Genomic DNA, 23,535 nt, shown 5'->3' with positions numbered 1-23,535 from the left:
GATTTTATTCCACTAGTTAAAGGTCATTCTTGAAGAGCGCCAGATATTCAGCAAAATATCCAAATATGAAGATTTAACAATCAGTCTCTAGCTGAGTATTATCTATACTGCACATACATTTCATGTTCATAAGTATCTTATTCAACCTTCATAGCGTGACTATTTTGTTAGGCGAAGCATCTGCTGAAAGGAGGCAGATGAACAGACTGTTCCATGCTAAAAACAACGTTACTTGAAGGACCGCTACATTATAAATAACCCTTTTGGTGAGTCAGCAGATGAGTCCCTAATTTGTAGGGGTTTTGATAAGACAGAATGCAATGAAATTATTTTGTCACCCAAGTGGTTATTCTCTTACAATATACGTCCCATTACGTTTTTATATTTCATCAAAACTTAAAAGGGATTAAAGACTTGAGGCGAGCAACCTGGTGCAGCAGGAAGGCCGACTTTCCCCACGCGCGAGGGGACCGCGTGTGCGCTTCCAGGTCGGGGCTGGAGCCTGCCCGTGGTGACACGCTCTGCACGCAGTATCCAGCAGAGGGCAATGTCTTGCTTCGGAAAAGATTTAACAGGCAATTCCCTTTTCTCATATATTCAGAAAAAGCAGCTGTATGCAAGCAAGAATACATAGTAATGCTATTAGCAATATCACAGGCAAATATTCTGAAAGGAAGCGAAGAGAGCATGATTCAGTCTAATTCTGCTCATTTCCAGTCAATATTAGAGACACCCGGAACAACTACATTTTAACTTCCTACTACAGGAGATAAAACTAAAGAGATTTACTCAGCAAGGAAGCAATTCATCGTTTCTTCTGGTGATCTCACCAGAAGACCATCTACCAACCGTTTTCAAATCCAAATACAAGTTAACTTGATGCAAAACATTTGGGAAGCACTATTAGCCCAGGACAGGACCAACACGATCTCAGCACTTCAGTGCACCCTTCGGTTCCTCTGAGGCTCTCACTGAGGTACTGAGAGAAATGCAAGGGGATTCTTCTTCCTTTTCTTTAGAAATTAAATAAAAGGTCAATATGGCTGCTTTAACACTCAAACCCTTTTAAAACAGAGCAAGAAGTCCTACAAGCTCCTCATAGTCAGGTGGGGTCCAGAAAGCCAATGCAAAAGTATCAGCTGAATTCAGCACATTCACTCATCTCACCATTTTAAAGGATCAGTCCAGACCTCATCAGAACAGGAGTTAGAAGGGCAGAAGCTCTAAAATAGCCTTTAAATAGGCAAGCAGCGTAGTGAGAGACCTAGCCACGCTTATGAAAGGGTTTACATGACAATTCCCAAGGAGAACTGGGAAACAAACTCAGCAGTCAACCATTAGATTACCCTAACTGATATGAAAAAGTGAGCGAGCAATACCTTGTTTCCTTTATTTGAAAAAGGACCATTAATCCATTATCAAATTCAGAAATGCCTAAAGATATGCTGCAGCTGTGCTAAGCAGCAGGCTCCAGCACTCCTTTATAATACACTTATTCATGGAATTTTACAGTTGGCATTCACTTCAGTTTAGGTAGTGGGACCTCCTGCGTTTCTGCTATGTTAATACTTGCGTCAAAATGCAGCTTTCAGGAGAATACTGTTATTTTATTGTGCCCGTACTAACCAGTGTTCCTGCTCACATAAAGGAAAGGAAAGCAAAGTGCTATTTTTTTTCCAGTTAAGTCCTTGCTAACCCATTTGCTACCTCCTAGTATTGTTAAGCCATAGCTCCTCTTCCATAAATATCCTCTTAATTGCTCTGCTGACTGCAGTGATTTTGAGTCTAGAGAAAATCTGATCATATCTCAAATGTTGGCTTCAGTGAAGCATGTGCAACTATTCTGTTACAGATTCAAAGCACAAAACTCAGAGATAAAGGTACTACGCACAGGCAAACTGACAGACAGCAGCTTGCACTCGCTTTCTCCTACTGTGTACACAAAAGGCTATCAGTTGCACAACACGGAAAAGATTTGCTATGATAAAGATCCAATGCTGGAGCGGAACTACAGCAATAGCACTTTGGAGATGGTTTTCTTTCTATATAAGTTCACATAACTTAAAAATAAAAACGTTTAGCCCGTATGCTGTGATTAACAGTCCCAGAATCACAAAGCTAGCATTTTCTTAATTTCCCACAACTTTTTAAAAACAAAAATAGAACCGTAACATTGAGAGTTTGGTATTTACGTATATGCATGCATGCCTGTGTAGGTGTCTTCAAAGCTCTCTAATGCGATTTAAGAGTCAATGAAAAATACCATACTGATAGCTTTGGATACTGTGTCCAGACCCAATCCACAGGCCAGTTAAAAGCTCAGGCAATGCAGGAATGGCCTGACAGTCTTCCCAGCTTCCCCGATTGAGAATGCCTCACTGCAGTGTGGTACCTGAAAACTCCCAGATTGCTCTGTTACAGGCAATTATGACAATGGTAGCTGAAGGTGCCAATTTTATACTGCTTAAACTAAGTTACAGAGCAGTTGGGGTTAGCAGGAACATCTGGAGCTCACCTGCTCCAATGCCCCTGCTCAAGCAGGGGCAGCTAGAGCAGGTTGCCCAGGACTGTGTCCACGTGGGTTTTGAGCATCTCCAAGGTTGGAGCCCCCACAGCCTCTCTGGGCAACCTGCTCCAGTGCTCAGTGACCCTCACAGTAAAGAAGTGTTTTCTTGTGCTCAAGTGGAGCACCTGTGTTTCAGGTTGTGCCCATTGCCTCTCGTCCTGTCCCTGGGCAACACTAGGAAGAGTCTGGCCCCATTCTCTTGACACCCTTCCATTAGATATTTATAAATACTGATGAGATCCCCCCGAGCCTTCTCTTTTCCAGGCTGAACAGCCCCAGTCCTCTCAGCCTCTCCTCATATAAGATGCTCTTATATGCTCTCCATATTTGCACAAGGCAGCAAAATCAGTTTTCCACCGAAAGCTGTACCAGTCACCGTTACATGATTCAAAAGACAGAGTAAGAAACAGGCTAAAAACAATATCAATTCCACAGGACCAGAATTACTTGCTGTTCCATGTGTTTTATTGTTTTTAACCAGGAGTCTCAGCTGTTTTTGCAAATCGAGTCCTTCCTTCAGAACTAACATCACTCAAAGCTTCGCTTCAAGAGCCCTTGTGCTTTTTGAAGCAGAAGATGAGACTCTCATGCATATCTGCTTTAGCTCTTGCCAGCCAGACTTTTAACAAGGGTACTAGAAGGCACAGCAGATATTCAGGGAGTTTTTTGGGGTTTAGTTTCTTTTTTCCAGTATTTTAGCTGTAGTTGTTTGTACAGAAGCATAACAAGATGCTCGACTCATGTCATGTAGGATGGAGAATGTGCTGAATTCAGCTGCTGTCTGTCATTTAAAATTTGTTTTCAACTTGTGACCTAAAAGTTGAAAGGTTTGACACCTCACTGCCATTCACTCCCCAAAGAGAAGAAACCATTTGTTACGCAGAGATCAGGGCGACTGCCATCAAGGGCTGTAGGAAACTAGACACCCTGTCAGAACGATGGAGACAGCGTATGTGAGCAGTAGCCAGATTTTTCCCACAATGACACTGTTACCCAACCGTAGGGCATGGTTTTCTGTAATTATGATTTAATTACTATTTTTGCAACATACTCTGTTCGATTAAATCTTTAATGCGAGCACTGTTAAGACAAGAGATTTCCTTTTTTGTCAGCTCCTGATACTAACCTGTTTTCACTTTCCTGTAGGAATAAAACACCAGTCACTCACTGCTATGTTCGTTATTTTCTTCAGCTACTCTAATGAGAATTAGCACAAAAATGCTAGTTGGAGATTATCATTTTATTAAGAAGAATCAGAAGCAACCCGCTTGATTTTTTGGAGAAGAATATAGATAATTATCCTTACAAATAATTATTTGGCAACTCTTTCCATAAAAAGATTTGAAATTTATGTAGACAGATATTGTTTAATTCATTAAATATCCCTGTCAGGAAGGTAAGTACTAACATTTCCTTTTAAAGATGAGGGACCAGATTCAAAGGGATTCTGACATTCTCACACAAAGAAAAACAAAGGCAGATTCAGAAACTGAAGTCAGATTTCTCGAGTTCAAAATCCCTAGGTACAAACATCAGATTCAACCTCTCCATTAATCCCCTTGCTAGATCATAAGGTTCTACAAACAGCAATGCAGAAGCACCATTAGTCTGCCTTAATTATCTGGAAATCTAACCTCTATTATGCAATAAACCTCAAATAGTTAGTTTTAAGTCTTTTTCTTCTTGGCACATTATATTTAAACAAAGCATTTTTCCAATGTTAATTCAAATTTTATTAACCAAGATAAGCTACTTCACTGCAGTATTTTAACCATCTTTGTGTGCTATGAATAACATTTCTTTCTACATAGTTTAAAAAAAAGCCACACAACACTGAAGTCCAAAAAAATCTAGTGGTACCTTCTGAATTTTGCTAGAAAACAGGTATCTATAAATAGGAAAATCACTGGCAGATGCCACGTTTGATCTTTAGACCCTTACAAAAGCTTTACTGAGATAAGTTAACATATTGCACTTCACTTAAGAACCTAAAAGTAAAAATATGCAAAACTTAAATGTCAAGACAGGCGTTTTAAAAAGGATAGTATGATTAAGTACATAAGAGAGCACAAGACATTCATATTTTGGTTTTAAGATTATCATCTAGTCATTTTTAGGAAAGCTACTCTTGCCTTGAAATAACCAGTCCTCTCTTCTAGTTCCTCTAAGCAGCAGAGCTCAGCTCCACCGTGACATCCTGGGTTATGGTTACAGCCCCGCGTTTTCCATGATGCCACGCACCAGCCCTGCGGGACACAGCTCACCACCTCACAGGTGACCTGGAATACATCTGGGGACCGAGTCACCAAAGAGATGAAAAGGAGAACGGCAAATCGGTGACACCATTCGTTGCTGACAGTACATCTTACCCGCATCCTTATTTTGAACTGCACCATCCTGTGCTGGTTTTCTAGCCCTGAGGTTGGTTTTAGCCCAACAGAAGAGTTTTTCCTCTGTTAAAGGGTGGCAAATTTGAAGTACTCTCAAGGTATTCATGGAGTTTAACAAATGCAATAAGAGGACAGAGAAAATAGGAGTACTAGAGAAGGGGAAAACAATAAGAGAATACCAGCAGTAAAAATTAAGGCAGACAGAATATGTAGTTTCAGTCATAAGGCCAAGAGCTGCCAGTGCTATGGAAAGTCCCCACTGCTGGATGTGGACTGAAAGGCAACCCCTCACGGAAGAGACCTTCCTAAGAACGAGAGGAACAACGGTACGTAGTACCTGCTAGCCACGCCACCTCCCGTGCTCCTGGACAGAAATACTACCGTCACGAGCCTGAGAGATCAGAAAGCAGTTTCTGCCCCTAACAGAATAAGAGAAAACTCACCAGGTTGGCTATGTCCAGGAAATTTGAGATTGCTATGCTTTATATTTTTTCTAGCAGATGAATTTTTAGCCTGCCCATTCTAAACTGCTGTGCTGCTGCCCTTTCAGCTAGTCTTGCTTTAAGTGGACAGAAATCCAACAGCTCTTACAGGAAGGAAAGATTTGAGCTCCTAACATCCCCCCACACACACACACTAGTGAGATGAGAAATTCCAGTCCAAACTGAAATAATACAAGTAAGATATTGCATTGCATGGTTAGTCAGGAAAACTTTGCTGTGATGTGATTAACACCTTCATTACGCTTCACCTGGACAGTCATAACTAACCAGAAAAATTAGTAAAAAATGACTGCTGTTTACAATAGATTTTACATTTCCTGATTACTAGCAAGCTCAGCTCTGGACCTTTATGCTGCATTCGTACATTATTTGAAGTAAAACAGTGGGTTTGGGGTTGGTTTTTTTCTTAGTTACTGACTTTAGATACTAAGTTTTAATATAGACAGAGTACCTAGAGAAACTGCAGATCTAATTTTTTTCCTTACAGCTTATAATGTTGCATTCAAATAGTTATTAATCTTCAGTCTCCTTTCTGCCCAAGATGAATTCAGCATGCTTGTAAACACAGCCACAGAAAAATGTACGTAGATGTCAAACATTTACTAAACATCATATAGGCATACACACTAAATATTTCCATATTCGACTTAGGAAGCTTTAATCTGTTTCTAATAATTACTATGTTTTGGGACAGCACTAGTGGAATGACAGATTTTTTGAAGATGAAGACAGACACCTTCAATAATGTGAAATCACGGAGGAGAACAGGATCATTGCATGTACATAAAGTGTTATTTCACACTATCAGAGTTAATATAGCCTAAGTCTAGAGGTCCGGAATTTGAAGTGAACTTTTCATAAGTTCCTCTGTGGTTGCAAACAGAAACTAATCACATTTTTAAGCAAGCCTTGGCAACAACTCCTCATCCCACCAAGGTTACAAGATCAGCCAGATGCATCTGGATTAAGTAATAGGATTTCCAAGGGGATACACACAAAGGCGCCTATCAGTGGCAGTGCCAATCTGCAGAGCTCAGGCATGACAATGACATATAGGAAATGCTTTGGATGAAGTGCTACAGCCCTTGTAGTTAGGAAAATTGACAGCAGCACAGTTCACTCCAACTAACACAGGTCTGAAGAGATACCGAACACACGAAATCCAGCACAAGAGACAGCCAAAGTGCATGTTGCTTAATGCCTGTGAGCCTCTCCAAGAGGTTTCCTGTGTCTGGTTTTGAGCCTCTGAACACTGACAGATGGCCAAGGCTTCTGGAGAGCATTGCTGCCCCATGGTGCACAGGCTCCTCCATCATGTTTGTCCTGCTCATGTCGTGCTCAAAACCACAACTGTCATCTCAAATACAAAAAGCAGTCTGTCTTTCTTGTGTTATATGCACAGCAGTCCAGGACAGTCAAAGATACCGGGTCATCTAAATAATACTAGTCCCCTGTTACACCCTATGTTTTGTATAAGACACTGTTTTTAAATAATAAACCACTTCAGGTAGTACCGTCCTCTTAAACTTAAATTCTACAAGATTTCAGTAACTGAGCTTGCTGGTTCCCTATAACTAAGGTCATTTAGAGTCCATCAGTAACTTCAAGTATTTAAAGCAACTGAGGAAGTTAATTAAAGTGCTTACATAAATGCAAAATTAGACAGTATGAATACTACTCAGCTGGAATGGATGTGGACAAAGGTAAAAGGGCCAGCAAACTGACCAAGAACTGACCCACGGTGCTCGTGTGTGAATGCAGACATATCTGAGGCATTTTGGACATGCCCCGAATGTGGAGATCTTCCTGAAATGCCATTTACCAGGGCAATCGGGAACAGTCCAGGAAGATGGAGAATGAGGAGTTTCCACTTGATAGATACCTTCACCGCACTATTGGGTATGGTTGCTGGAAGGCTGGACATCTGACCTAGCTCAGCTGCCATCCTAACTAGGCATGGAGAGACAAAGAGGAGCACGGTGACATCGAGAGGAGATATGCTTCATCGCGCCTTTCAACGAGAGGAGCGCCGGTGCTGCATCACAGCGCCCCAGGGACACCCACAGCCCTACCTGCCCTCCCCTGAGCGCAGCGCTTCTGCTCATCCCCAGTAACTCAGAATTTCATCTTACAGGCTGAAACACAAGGGAAACAAGAAATACCAGAGTATAAGATTTAAAAGTAAATAAACAAAACTGTTTCTACATACCCTTTCAAAAGAAAGGTGAAGCCTCCAATAAGTAAGACTGCTTTCTGTCTATAAATATATATGCTTTATCTGTATGATTACAAATTGCTTTGAAAGCATCTTCATATTTTTACATCAGGCACTATAAAGTAGTGAGAAAAGTTAGGCTGATATTGCTATTTTTTCTTCAATTTTAACCTTATTCCAAATCATGCTGGATATGGCCCATTAGAAAATCAAACTGTAGGCAAAAAGCTGTTTTATTCTGCTTTCTCCCTATCCAATTCATTTAGAGCATGCCTATTTCTTCGTATTGAGAAAGAAAAAGCACAACTCAATGTATTATCAAATCTTCAAATGTGCTAGTGGGACTGGTAATTGAATTGAAATACTAATGCTGTTTCTAGCATAAATTTCCATGCGTAAGAAAAGCACGTGAGCTTTTAATTACTTATCTCTTGGCCTTTGGATTTATTACACTTGTTGACATAACAAGAAACTCCACATCTACTCCATAAAATGATTCCATATTAGATATAATGGTTGTACAAAATTCTAGCAAGCAACCACACAGCATTAGGAATCTAAATCCTTGTTAGAGGTCATGATGAGCTCACCCTAGCTAGATAAAAGTAAGTTTAAATGTGTTTGATAATCTTTTAACTGTAATTATTTACATTACATTAATTCCATATGTGCTAATTTTTGCTAGCTTCACAAGCATTTGCAATGGGAATTACATTTGTTAAAGCAATCAAGCATTAATGCCTAAACATTTTTTGAATTTAACTTTTATCGTTTTGAAGTCTAGATGACATCTCTCTTTATATAGGCAATTGGCATAAAAATTACAGATGTGGAAGGTATGCAATCAACTGTCATGTTTGCCATAGCACAGTGTTTAAGAAGCATAAAAGAAAAGCTTCAAAAAATGAAGAAAATATACTTAGCTTTATGACTTAAGATGAAAAAAGATGAATAAACAAAGCTGGAATAAACGCATCAGAAATGCAACTGGGGGGCTGGAAATGGAAAGAAACTATATGCAGAGGGAGAAGGGAAAACGTTGGGCTTTTTTTCCCCCAACTCCTTAAAGACATTCAGGAAACACAAGTCTTTGAAAGATTTTAGCCTATTTCACATCTGTGTAAAATCAGACTAAGGCGGCCTGCGAGCAACACTCCTGACTTTCAAAAGACAGCTGCTTGCCCTTGTTCCCCGCGCAGCGGCGAGGGCAGGGACGGGCAGGCCGCACGGCGCGCAGCCGGCCCGGCCCGTGAGGCGCCGGGGCCTGCCGTTAAACCCAATTGCTTTTGGATTGAATCCCCTTTCCTAACCTCACAGGGCTTTACTTTCACCCAGGAACCATTTTCAGCTCTAGCAAGGCAGGAACTAAGCTCTTATGAACAAGGCTTAATCTTACTCGTATACAAGTATTCCCATTAACCCACCAGGATTATTTTTATGAAGGTAAACAAGTATGTTTTGATTCTTTCTCGCAGTCTGACTGCCAAGGACATCCCTGAACCCAGAAGATCAGTAACTAAGAAGCCGTTACATGAAGACCGAAGCACGGCGCCCCGGCCGGGCCGGCTGCGGGAAGCGCGCCCTGACGCCCGCCGCGGGACAGAGCCCCGCCGCACAGCCGCGAGGCACGCGCGCCCTTCCTAGCTAGCACATGCTCCCGCCCGAATTTCACAAACTTTAAAAACAAATGCGTCATCTCTGTAAAGAGTTTGCACAAGATAGAGACTTGAAGCATGATGAATGCTTGTTTTGTGAATGAATCTGATAAGCATCCATGACTCATCCGTACCTATAAGCACGCTGTTTTTAAAATTCAAGAAAACTTGTATATAATTCTGGTTTGACACATTCTTTTGCCCACAACCTATCTTTTAAGCTCTAGTATTACAATAAACTCTTTTAATCTGTGCATAGCTATGTAACTCCTGTTTTTACAAACATTTCTTTTAGGAAAGACAGGGAAGAAAAGAGGCAGAACAGCTCGGGTGCAATATAGGGCATCCAGAACAACTAATCGAAGGAATGAGTTTGAGAGCAGCTTTAGGATGTTTAACCACACGCACTTTATAGACCAGCTATACACTGGACGCTTTACAAGCAAGTTTAGGCTGATTTATAAAAAAACAAATCAAGGAAAAGATTTCAGGCTTAACACAAGACCAATACTACATCCTATACCCAAGCCGTATATCAAGAGACATTCAGCTCCCACTTTCCACATAGGCCCCATAGTCATCAGGATACCACAGCTATAACTAAGGCATGAAAAGTGCTCAAATTAGCTAGCTTTCAGGGTTCCCCACTGTCCAGACCAGAGCAGACAGGTCTACATGAAAAACCCACAACTTTATAAATATACATATGTATATGTTGCATGTACATATGTATATTTTGGGGGACCAAACCCTCATATCAAACAAGTACCTGAAGGAATCAGGAAAACTATGGTTAACCAAAATTAAATTTTAAGGAGTCCTGCAGTCGTAAAATCTGTCATTCAGAAACACTTGTCCCTCTAGGATAGTCCAAATTCCCTCCCAAAGCAATGCTTTGCTTCCATTTCCCAGCTTCTCTAAGCTGTTTAAGAGCTTTCTTCTACCAGACTGCTGCTCTGGGCAGCATTAGCTCAGCTCCCCAGTCACTATCACCCCAGGGCTGCAGAGGACAGTAACAGTCGCTCCCAGCACCGCACAGCAGTAGCTCACAGTCCTTGCTCATCTTTCCACATCCACTAAGAATTCAGCAAAAAGTTTGGAGGGTGGGGGAGAAACCTTTGGTTATCTGTAGGTTTTCCATAGCGGTTTACTGAAACATTCAGTTTTGATGCAGTAACGCAACTTGAAAACACTGACGCACTAAACTGAGCACTAATAATTTTGCTTTCTACATCTGGTAGTGTAGGTCCATGCATTAGAATATCAAGTATTGTAACTCTTCTATATTAGGGTACAGAAGGAAGATAATTAAAAGGTAATTCCAACAAATAAAAAGCAGTTTCACACATCTTGTATTTTTTTTCATGCTTGATGGAAGCTGCCATTCTCAGTTTGGATGATTTTCTTTGCTTCAGAACATCACCTTTAATAAGCCTATAAAAACAACAGCTTCCAGGTTTATAATTCATCGGGTAATTCTCTCCTGCTGAAGCGTAGCAGAAATTCTGTTCTTAGGCAGGAGTTACCCCTCATTCTTCATTAGTGCTGCATTTCTTCTTTAATCCTTGGTGACTTGCCTCCATCTTTCGTTCCCAATTGCACACCTCCTCTTTGCTAAATCCCATTCTCCTACATGCTCATTTCACCCCCTGCTCCTGTTACTGCTCCACAAACATGAGTTTCTTTTCTCTCAAAACAGGAAATTGCCTGAACATCCACGTTTGCTTGTCTTCTGTATGCGGTAAAGGAGAAGTCGCTGTTTTGTCTGGAACTGCTCATCTTCTAACTTATCAAAAGAATGCAAGGACACAGTGATTTCTGTCGGAGACTATCTCACTAGAAAACACTACTGTTTTCTAAAAGTAGCCAATGCTATCCATTCCTTTGACAGGAATGTTGATCTTTCACGCAAAAATAAATCTTACTGTAGCTGCAGCCAAAGTGCTCATGGAAGTTTTAAAGCCCTGAACTATCACAAGACTGGAATAAAGCTCTGAAAGCAAAGAATATGTTTTGTATATTTGTTCAACACTTCTACAGGTGAAAGAATTTGAAAAAAGTGCTATTTATCCTTTTCTTGCAGAAGTTAAGTGTTTAGAAATAAAACTTTTGCTGTAACATTTTCATACTAACATTGCTAAGCAGTTACATGAACACTGACAAAGCTTACATCCGTTTCATCTGAAGACTTCCACTGTCCCCTATCACAACAGCACCTCTGCACTCCAAAGCATGAGACTCAAAGGCACTCTCAACCACCAGGATACAATCTTGTTATAATTTGTTGTTATCTTCACATTTAAGAAAACACTAGGATTTGAGTTTACTGATTTTCCCTGTTATATACATATTTTTTCATGGGACAGAATTCTACATTATCTGCAGATTGCTAATGCAGCACATGACTCACTACCCATATGCACCAAACTCGAACACCGTCTTCTATGCCTGCTTTCCACAAGCGTGGGTCAGTTTTCCTCATAGCTTGAAAACATCAAGCTACCTAGTGCTTCTTTTCTTAAGCTAAGTATTTCTGTATTGTTGGGCTTTTCAATGACTGTAATCATCTCACATAATGTTACAAGCTACTCTTTTCTACTCAAATATTGCTTCTAAATAGGGTTTCTTCTGCCCTCTCTCTGGAATTGGACCTTAATGAGCTACAGTTACCTAACTATTCTCAAATACTTTGACAGCATGTGGGCCTCCTACTTTTTTTAGCCAAGCTTCTGCAATACAAGTACACTGGCAATAAGGCAATCTTTTGGAAGCGTGGAGAACACTACCCCCTCGTCTGTCTTTTGCAATGTCGTTATTGGAAGGCCTATATTTATTTCTCTCAATGTTACAAGCTGCTTTTTAAAATCAACTTGAGATGAACATCTCATATTCACTCTTTGATAAATATATGGCGGCTCAAGCTCTGGGTGCATAATTTATTTACCCATACTCCACCTGAAGTCAGTGAGACAAGGTATGAACAGTATTTGCAGGATCACATTTGCAGTCACAGGCTCTTCATTTGCTTCTGTCTCCAAGTGCAATAAGCACCACCAAGAGCCTTACAGCAGATGTAGGCGCCCATAACTGCTGTAGTTCATTGCCATATTTCAGCAGAATAGGAGCAGGTGCCTGCAAGGCTTGGTCAGATATAGCAAGAGGTCCTCCCTGTTCCTCTTTCTAACTTGTCTGTCCCAAGTGAAACATGTATCTAGTTCATTGAAACAAAAATCTGCTCTGAGCAAATTATCTGAAAGCAGATTTGACAGACCAGTGTTTGACCATAGTACCCCATCTCATTAGCAGATACTCATCCTACTAAGCAATTAACATGTTTCTTTATCTCTTAATCCCACTCTGATATAAGAAAAGGGAAGCAGTCATGAGAAAGACATAGCAGGGGGTGCAGTGGGCAGCTCCACAGCAAATGAACTCTTAAAACAAAAAACAGAAACAAAAAAAACCCCAAACCACCTCCCCCACCAAACACACATTAGCTAAGTGAACACAGTGGACAGCAAGCTTGAAGAAAAGGCTCATGCCCTTATGTTGTCAGTATTTGCGAGACCACTGCTTAGAAAAAGGACCTGAAAAGGGCTTTCATTTTATCAGCCAATTTTAAGAAGTGGTCTAATACCGTTTCATAAACACCTCTGCACTAACGAACAAGGCCCCGAAAGGGGTTGGTTTGTTTTGTTAGCTTTATAGCCAGCACCATAACAACTAAAGTTGCATGCATCTTCCTCGCTTTGCAACTGTTCAGAAACTTGGTTTTTAAAACCTCATCAACCTTGCATCTGCTTAGCACCAACGTGGCTCCCATTTTCACTCTGGTTGCAAATACTCTGGTAATTTACATGCCAAACCTGAAAATAAAATTGCTAGATAAAAATCTTTGGTGCTATACAAAATACATAAAGCTATTTAGAAGAAAAAAATGATAAGAAACTTGTATGAATAAAGCTCCATCAGTTGCAGAACTGGAGGGCAGCTTGCTGTGCTCATCAAGAGGAAGCAGCCGGGCTCTCAGAAGAGAAGGGAGCCCAGCGCTGATCGCCCCGTCTCAGCGGGTAAGACTTGCCGGGGCTTTTGATAAAGTGGCCCCAAATAATTACAATGCAACTGTTTATGGTTGTGATATTATCAAGGTCTTTCTTTAAAGGATCAGAACTTACATCTGTTGTTTAGGATCAAATCTTTGGTATGACATTTGGCAAATTTCTTACCATTTTTCTTGAATGAGAACAGCAGGAGTTTGGTTCTGTAACAGGATTCTAAACCTTACCAGAACTGTGCATGTTTCTGTGGGCAAGTCACACCTGGTCTTTGAAAAACACTCTGGAAAAGCTTTAACTTAACACAAAAAACTAGTTTTCTTTTTTTATTGCTTGGGAAAATGCATTTAATTCTAAAGATTCATGGAAATGAGTCTGACTGAAACAGGCCACAAGAAGGGTTTTTTTGTTTTTTTTTTTAAACATAAGTTAAAAATATCTAGAATTTAGGCCAAAAAAATTTAAGCCTATATTTCTACATTTTGCATTATATCAATTTGCTGCAAGTAATGTTTTCAGAGTGTATGGAAACAAGTTAACATTTAATCAAATAAGGAAGATCAAACTTATCTGTCCAGTGAATTAAGGATACTGTATAAAAATGCAATTACCTATATAAGTAATGTAATACAAGTACATTACAAAAGGTAAAGTATCAGTTTAAGTGTGATTCTTGCACCCTACCTGCAAGAAGATAGGTACTTATAGCAGCAACTGATTCCAGAATCAACATGAACAGTATTTTCAATATAATAGGGCTTATCAATATTGCTGTTGTGTTTATTCAATTGCATGGATAGAGAAAACATTAGGTGCAATGCATAAAGCAAGGTAACATGAACATTTTATAGGAATACTACTTTTCTGTAAATTAGTACAATTAATAAAAAAAAACCCTGTATATAAACAAGCCACTTCTTGTCAACCTGGCCAAGACATCCTTAAGCTAGATATTTACACGGAAATGTTTCAGCTTTGACTTCACTACTGGGCACAGCTAGTAAACTAAAAAGAGAGTAATAGTATTTTATTATAGAGTAATAGTATTTCAGTAAACTGAAACAGATCCACAGCCAGGCAGCATCATTACTTCAGTAGGAAACCACAGCTGGTGAAGTGTAAGGGCTCACGGACCAGCTGATACCAAGCCCCTGTGTCAGCATGCTGTCGTATGGTGCAAAGTGCTCTACCTATAAAGCAGCCACCTTCTGAATAAGGCAAAAATACACTTTATTGATGCTGGCATTCACTGCTCTATTCTTGAGGAAAGGGAGCAATAGTAATTCTAAAATTTTGGAACACCTACCGTTTACATATACAGGTAATTAGGATTCCTCCCCCCCCAACTCCAGAAAACTTGATATTCAGAAAATTCTCATCTACATCTGTGATGAAGTATAGAATCTAAATGACCCCCCCAAAAAGTTATCTTTTGAAAAATTTGATTCAGGTCAATCAACTCTGTTTCATTTTTAAGGTTTTCAATTAAAGAGTTTGAAAGCAAGAGAGACATTTGAATGCAAATAAAAATACTTTTCTTAGAAAATTGTTAAACAAGACATTTAAAGAGGTTTTTTTTTTCTCCCCCAAATTTGGAAAGTACTTACTGATGCGCAATCTGGTTTAACCAAATCACCAATGGTTCAATGGGTTCCCTCCTTCCCCCCATATTTAATAGCATTCCCAGAAATTGCTGGTATAAGGAATCAGCAAAGTTTGGAACAAATTCCTCACTATTACCTCGCCTTCCTTCTTTCCTGAACAGATCCCCTGGACCGGATGGATCCATTTTGGCTAACAACAACCTAAAGATTATTTCTGTTTGCTTTGAGGCTGAAGTTTTCTTGAAGCATATTAAAAGACTTCAGAATTTAAGTCTCCAACTACTTAGTGGTCTATAATATGTATTACTTTATTCTGGTTTGTTCAGCAGGATGTGTTGACAAAAAACAACAACTGTAACAAAAACCTTATGTTGAATCTGTATTTCCAAAAAAATTATTTCTGAAAAATACTTTATTCTCCAATAGAAGTTTTTTTTTTCACCCCAGCTATGACCAAATTATTTTTAAAAAGCCTTTCACAGAAACCCTCAGGATCTTTTTATTAGACATTTAGCTTAAAGTAGTGATTAAGTATTTGCAGTACCGACTCTATACTGCTTTCTTCTCTTCTGTAAATAGTGAACACGCACAAGTCTCTTTAGTGAACATGCTACACTTCTTGAAGTGCATGTTCAAGTGCTAAGGTTTTCAAAGTGCTAAGCGCGGTACTTGCTGGAAACACTGCACAGCTGCTAATATACCAAGGGCGTATGACAGCCCGCACGTCTCTGCTGCAGGTTCAACAGGCTCAGCTGAAAGGGCTCGGTAGGAGACGCTCATATGGATCAAGAGCAAGGCCCTTACTTCAAGATCTCCTGGAAGCTTCTTTGCACCTTCAAATCCGGCAAAGGCACGAAATTTGAGTAGAATTTGAATTAAATGCAGACAAGGTTAAACAGGCATGTACTCAAAGGACAGGCTGTGCTCAGTCTGTGCTCGCAGTTCGTGAGGATATGAAGTGCGGAGGTGTTAGTGCTCCCCTCCTGTTACATCCCTGTTTCACAGAGATTGGAAAACTGAACTATTTTCTGTTAAGAGTTTCCTGACACGCGTGCAGACGCTTCATTTCACTTCAGCAGGCATATAAAAAAAGTGAGGGTTGTTAATCTGGTACCACGTATGTTAAGTTGTTTTGGACTTTATTAATACACTCTATACACAACGGCTGGAATACACGTTCCCGTGACCTTGCTAACAGACTCCTGTGCATCGGACCAGGAGTTCACTGTTCTCATACTTGAGCTGTGTCCTGACAAAAGGACAGAAAGCTTTGGTTGGAATTAATGCTAAGATTACTGGATAAAGACAAGTCATTTGCTTTTGTTCTGGGCGAGTTACATAAATAGAGTTACCTTCAGGATAGATTATTTCCTGTACAACCCAGTTGTCCAGTAGTTTGCTTCAGAAAACAGCATTGAAGGATATTTATAACTAAGCAGCTCTTGTTTCTGCTTCTGAAATGCCTATATTCCTTTATTAAGGACTATTAACTCCTGGCCTAGCAATGCATGTAGATTTTCCATGCATTTAATTTTTACACTGGGCTTTTGTGCAGAATCTTCAAAAGGCAAAATAAATTAGGGCAAATGTGTTCCCACTAATTCCAATGAAGACAGGAGCCTCAGCCAGCTCTAGGCCATAAAAAAACATCTGGGGAACGGCCCGTGATGGCATCTATATGCTCACACAAGCAGGTCTTGGGCATCGGCAGAGCAGTTGCTTCGCAGCAAGTTCACACTTGGATCATCTACCCCCCGCCCCTGCAAGTCGCACAGCTTTCCTACGACAGCCTGCTAGTGTAATGTAATAATATAGTGCAACAGATATATTTCATAATATTTAGTGAATTATAATAACTTGCTATAGACATAAAAGTATGCATCCTGTTTAATTGCTTACAAATTACAGTTTTCCCAGTGCAACTGTTCAGGCTGTGCTATGGCCATTTGAAAAGACATTTTCAGACGCAACTGAATACAGCGCTGCCACTTTTTCCAGATGATATATAAGCCACATAGTTGCTTTTTTGTGCCTTATCAATACTGTAAAATTATTAATATTCATTTCAATAGATAATTGCCAAGTCTGCAATTTTTCAGTTGGAGAAACAGCACCGACTTTCCCACTATAAAAGCACAACCAAGAGCTACAGCTTCTCGCACTGGATAATAGTGGTACTGACAATTTAATAGTTAGTATGGCACAAACTGAATTCCTCAGCCAAATTATTTTACAAAGTGTGCTTGTGGCATATGGCATACCTGTTGCGTGGTGAAATAGTGCCACATGCACAAAGTTGTTTCCCTGATCTTAGGATCCAGCTGTTAAATTCATGTTCTATTCCAGAAAACACACAATATACCAAACAGATCTGGTCAAAAGTACCCAAAAGCTTCAAATATGATTCTTCTTTTACGTTTCTAAGCCATCTGTGTACATGCAATCATGTAGTTTGGGAGCAGACACATGTTCAACATAGTAAAGAGTATACATAAAGAGTATACAATAGATCCCTAATGCACCCCTTGCTCCCCAAAAAATTTAAATGAGGGAAGAGGATAGATATGCTCCATAAAAAAGGGCTTCTGCATTTTCTGATAGAAAAACAAATGCCCTTTAATGCAAAATTAATGGCAAAAATCAGGCTTATAATCTACGTGACATATCTGACATACTATATTTCATTCTTATCTCCAGCCTGTGCTGGTAGACTGACTCCTTCCAACCCCCTGACAAACTTCAATCTCTCCAAACTGCTCGTCTCTCTAGAATCCACATTACTCCAACCATCTCCAGCAACAAAAACAGACAACTGCTACGTTTGCTTTTCTTTGCTGAACTCTGAAATTAACAGTTGTTCTATAGGTTTTGATGTTTTTGCAACACCAAATTCAAGTCATTTTTTCTCACCTTCCCAACATGTAGCGAGAGCTCCAGGAAGTGCAGATGAGAGATTAAATGTATCGAAGAACAACTTTGATGCTCTCCATCAAGGAAATTTTAAGCATGTTAGTTTTCGGTATAAACTGAAGGTGATACAGAACAAACAAAACATACCAAGAACCTCTAACACATCCAGATGAGCAAAAGAAACTAAAATCCTTCAATTTATGTGGGATGCTTCAAAAGAAGCTGTAAGAGAAAACAAACAAGCGCTGTCCCAATGGTTCTCCACCTGAACCCAGCCTCCTTTAGAAGAAAGTTCATTCATTCCTAAGGGAAGCCTATGTACAAAGAAGGAGCCATACAATGCTGCCGAAGTGACTAGGTGATATAGACTTTTTCTTATGTATAATGTATTCCCATTTTTCTAAAAAAACCTGTCTTCATTAAAAATATCGCTGTTCACTATTTCTTTCCCCTTTTACAGAGCCAAATTATCATTTACTGAAATTGTACAGAATGTCTGAGATTACATCACAGCTTTATTTGAGCTTGAAAATATATCAGGTTCATATAGCACATACTTATTTAGATGTTGCTCAATATGTCAAGTTTTAAAGGTTTAGTTCCTGCTATTGCCTGTAGCATTGGTCAGTTATAACAGTTCAGATAACATCGCTAAAAAATGAAACCAGTGAGAAGACAGGCAAAAGTAGCAATTTGAATTTTTAAAGATAAAGACCAAGCCACTAAGTTTATGCACTTCATGACTACATGTGTTTGTATTTTTAAGATAGTTCTATGGAAGTCTTTCCACTAGGATACAACATAGTGAGGCAAGTGTGCCATATAGATTAAAAGTTGTCTCTATTATAAATGTGAAACCAAAATAATTGAGAGTAATCCAAAAAAGTAATTCAATTTCTAATACAATTCTCAATTTTCAAATATCTGCTGTAATCAAAACTAAAGAGAACACTCATTGTTTGTGTTTTCTTTTCTTGGATATTGATCAAGACTTCCGTATAATTATCATGCATTTGCTCTAAATGGTCCCATTCCAACCATTTACAATGAAGATGCATTCCTATGCTCAACAATAACATTCAGTTAATGAACTGAGCAGATTAGTGGCAAAACCAAGCCTTTCCATTAGCTAATATATGGAATTAAGCAATAGTACTGCCCAGTACTACCCTTGAGGCAATGTTTGCAACCAGAGAATTTCTAGTTAAGGCTTACTGGTCCAGGCCCAAGAATATACTCCTTACAACCACCCCAAACTGTACGGCAGGTTTGAACCGCTTCTAACGATACAGCAGTGACCCTAACCTACGCTCCTTTATTCACACCAGTAATTTTTTTTTCCTCCCTCTTTTAAAGGTGCTGATGGGCTGATTCTTACTTATTTTGAACTAGTCAGCCAGCAGCACTGTAAACCACTTTCATTTAATGGACACTAAAAGATTTAATGTAAATATTAATGTTGGTAATTTTATACTCAGTGTATAATAAAGATGTTATCTGCAATCAAAAAACCCCCAGTTTATTCAATCAACGCTGTTCCAGTTGATTTTAATAAACTGTCCCCAAAGTGTTCAACAAAGTACCTTTTCTGAATATAACTCTCCATGCCCCCAGTCATGTCAGTGACTAGAGACTACAACTAATTTCTGCCTCCCTAACAAGACCTCAGTTGCCTCCTTTGCATCAATATCACCAGCTTTCCATTAAGGCAATCTATAACTTCCTCCAGTCAATTTTTTTTGTTTTGTTTCCATAAATTGATCTTTCAACAGCCTTAGCACTTCTTAGGGAAGAGTACAACAGTTCCTTCCATTTCACACGCACAGATGAAACAATTATGTTAATCTTCAGTGCTACTGAAAATTAACTGAAGAGCACATAGCAAGGAGGTTTGAAATTGGAGATAATCAATGGGAAGCCACAGGAAGTTCACCCTTCTTCTGACAAGTCAGGCAAACAAGACCAAAGTGATGTTTTCAGAGATACGTCCCACTGCTAAATGGTTGAGGAGAAAGGCCACTAAACTTCCTCCCACCCTGGAGCTATCCATTTTCAGCACAGACCAGTATTTATTGTTGAGTGCTCTTAAGAAAACAGCACGGCACCCTTGTGACCATGGTCAAGTTTCAGATACAGTGGATTACAGCCTAATCAGTTATGGAACAGATGCACAATTTGCACAAGCTACTTAACACTGAGTTCTGTTCTTCACCCAAGGTATTAACTACATGGCTCAAAACCCTGCATTCTTGAGGAAAGTGAAAAAATATGGATAACAGTGGTCCATAGATAAGTAATGTCACAAGGAGCCATTAATTTGCTGTTTTTCATTCAAATATGAATGCCATAACATCATACCAATCTCCAGATGCAAGACAAGTTTAACTGAATGCAAATTTGACTTTATGCAAAGGCAGTGAAATAGTAAGATGCAAGTGAGAAAAGAAAAGGCCAGGACGGAATAAGGTGGTGAGCAACAGTTTATGCTTGTTCAGACACCAGGTGAGAAATTAAAAGCACAACATCTAAGACAAACAGATGACAAAGAAAAGGGTAGGGCTTGTTCAGGAGAAAATAGGAGTTTGCTGACCAAAAGGCTTCAGAGACTTTCAGGAATCCAGAAAATATTCTGTAGGGAATTTTTAAAATGATGGGATAAGTCAGAGTGGACAGCATTTTCCCTATCTTTTTGTAGAGTTAAAAAAAAAAAGCAAGCTTTTTTCCTCCAAAAAATTTATTTTCACATAAAAGATGTAATTTATAGAGTATGCCAGGAAAATGAGTTTTTTGCACTTATGTTCAAACATATAGTTCAAACATCTGAGAGGCAAAACCACAGAAGTTTTGGTAAGGTAATTTTTTCCTCTAACTCTCAAGTTTTCCTCCTTTGCCATCCAAATCTCAAGCACACTACCAAAAGGAGCAGTTTACTCCTTTAGGCAGCGCCATAGGATCTTCAGGAGGATGCAGTGGTCAAGATCTGCATGTCGTTCAAAAGCCAGCATACCTCTGTGTTTGCTCCGATCAAGCGCTGCACGATAGTGTCTGGGGAAAGCAGAGGTGTGCTTGGAGCAGCCAGTGTAGGTCCAGTACCAGGTGTCACCGCTGCTTTCCCATGCTTCAAGTTACCTTCACAAGATGCAACCGGTACATTCTCTGATGCCAGAAAGGGATTATTTAGCTTATCTGGAACTTTTGGTTCACTCATTTTGCCAGAACTAAAGCGGGGAAAGCAGGCCATGGAGGGAAAAGCCAGGTCATGCCTATGCTGCTAACTTAATTATGCCACTACTAAGGCAAATGGAGTATCCATGATGCCTCCAGTAAGGCAGAAACTAAAACTAGATTGTCTGATAGGCAACTTCAGACTATCTACCAGTAATGCAGGTTGTGATCAGTATTTGGCATTGCTCCTCCATAGCTACAAACAGCACATCTACTCCAGCAGCTGCATCTGCACCATAATATGAATGGGAGTCCAAAAACTAAGAATGTTGCTTCTTTAATATATCTTAATTGACAATACTATAACAAAATGTATAGTTTACCTCACACCATTTCAGTTTCTAAAACTTGTATTTGTCAGATTTTACATAGTAGTAGCTGCTTATAGCCTTCATATATTCTAATATCATGAGTCTCAATGTATGTTATTGAGTTTCTTTCAGAAGTCATCTACACTGTAGAATAAAATCACTGACTATAGCAGCCTTGAGGAAGAGAAAAAAAGACCAATATTCTCTAGCAAGTAAGTGTCTGTGAATGAGGGGAAGAAATTTCAAGTCAAAAAAACCCATTCAGTTATGGGTTATGTATCACTGCAGCAGGTTACTTTTAAACTACTACAACGGCATTTCTAGGAATACATCTGTACCAAAATATATGAACTTCAGTAACACAAGACGGGGAGGGGAAAAAAAATAAATAAAATAAAAATCCCTGCAAGTCAGTCCCTTGTCTCCAAGGGAAACAAGACAGCCCCACCAGCATGTACCGCTCACAAGAAAACTGGCCAGCAAAGCCATTACATTAACCAAGGACTGTGTTCAGGGTGCCATCAACAGCAACACAGTTAGAGTATCAGTGCTATACTGGCACTCTTTGCTTTACTCCTGAACAGAAACTAAACCGCTCTGGATTCAGTTGCGCTGAAAACCACGGAGTGTGGCTCATTTCTGTAACGCCTACCAAGAGATGGCAGTGATAGCTCACATTTCCTTGCTGGGGACGCTCAGCAGCACTGTATTCACCCTACACGTGCAGATGTCTGTTGTTCCCTTACAATTACAAACTCTTTGGACACTTTGTTCAGAATTACTCCGAGAGGAGCCCTCGGCCGCAGGGAGTCTCTCTAGCCTGGGCACTCTTCAGAAGGGAATTGACTCCTCCGCAGTATAAAAGGACTGTGGAAGGGACGTCCCCAACATCAGAGGGAGGTGATCTGGCCCAATACCTAAAAAAAGGTGCCAGCTCCACTACTTAATGTTTTGGTCACAACACTGGTATACATGTGCTTCTGTTTCTTAATAGCATGTAGCTTTTATCCTTGCAATACCTGACCCTTTGAGCCCACTGCCATCAGCAATGCCCCTGCCTGAGAAGCCGAGGTTAGGCTAAGACAACGGGGTGGCAGACAAAGGCTGACGGAAGGGCAGGCTTAGGTCCCTTGGTTTTTCGGGGCAAAGGTGTGTGATGTGCCTTCAGGAAGTCATCCCTGGATGTTACGCAGCACTGCTGGCATCAGCCTCAGAGGTGGGCAATCTGATGAAGAGTTAAAACAAAAGGCAAATAAAATAGAGATGATCTTTTAAGGTGAAACAGCCAGTTCTCAAACAGAGACATTAAAAGGGGAAGCAGTGATGATTCATCACAAAAGAGCAGTGGTAACCTCTTAAAATGTGACTGAAAGTGAGAATAAATAATCAAAACATGATAGCAGAAAGGGCAAAGCCTCAAATCTAAAACTCAGAAGTGGTTCAGATCTGGAACTTAGATCTTTATTTCTTGCTAGGTTTCTATTGTTCAAAAGTTCAAGATCTGAAAGTCATAGAAGCACTAACACTGCTATATCTGACCCCTTTTTTATATTTGATTTAGTTTTCTTAGGATACTCTAACTGAAACAACCTACTTTCTCACTTGGAAGCGTTACTTGTGAGTATGCCTTTAAAGGCTAAAGCAATAATAAGGAACTACAGCAGGGACTGTCAAACTGTATGAATAACAAAAAAGAACACAAAGATCTAAATTGATATTTGCTCTACAGCATTTCATATTACAGTTTCAGATATAGCTCTGTGCACTGCATTGTGACTCTTGGCAGTACAAGTGGGAATGTTAGGTTATTACAATTTCTGTTATTTGTGCAGCCTGCAATCTCTCCTCCCATCAGGGGGAAAACCTGAAGGCACTGGATCATCCAGCTATAAAGCCTGTGATAAAAGTGATTTCTCAGATACTAATATGCATATTTTAGCATATGTGTGGCAAAATTAAGTATGCACATTTTTTTCAGAGGTGTGCTGATGATGCAACTACTTAGCCTGTGTATACTGTGACTATGGCAATGTTCTTCATAAGAAAAACCTTATAGCACAGATAACTCTCTCTGTACATTTATATACATGTGTGCATGTAT

Source organism: Apteryx rowi, unplaced genomic scaffold, assembly GCF_003343035.1.
Source record: "Apteryx rowi isolate R43461 unplaced genomic scaffold, aptRow1 scaffold_240, whole genome shotgun sequence".
Taxonomy (NCBI): Eukaryota; Metazoa; Chordata; class Aves; order Apterygiformes; family Apterygidae; genus Apteryx; species Apteryx rowi.
Note: the sequence above shows the minus strand (reverse complement) of the source record.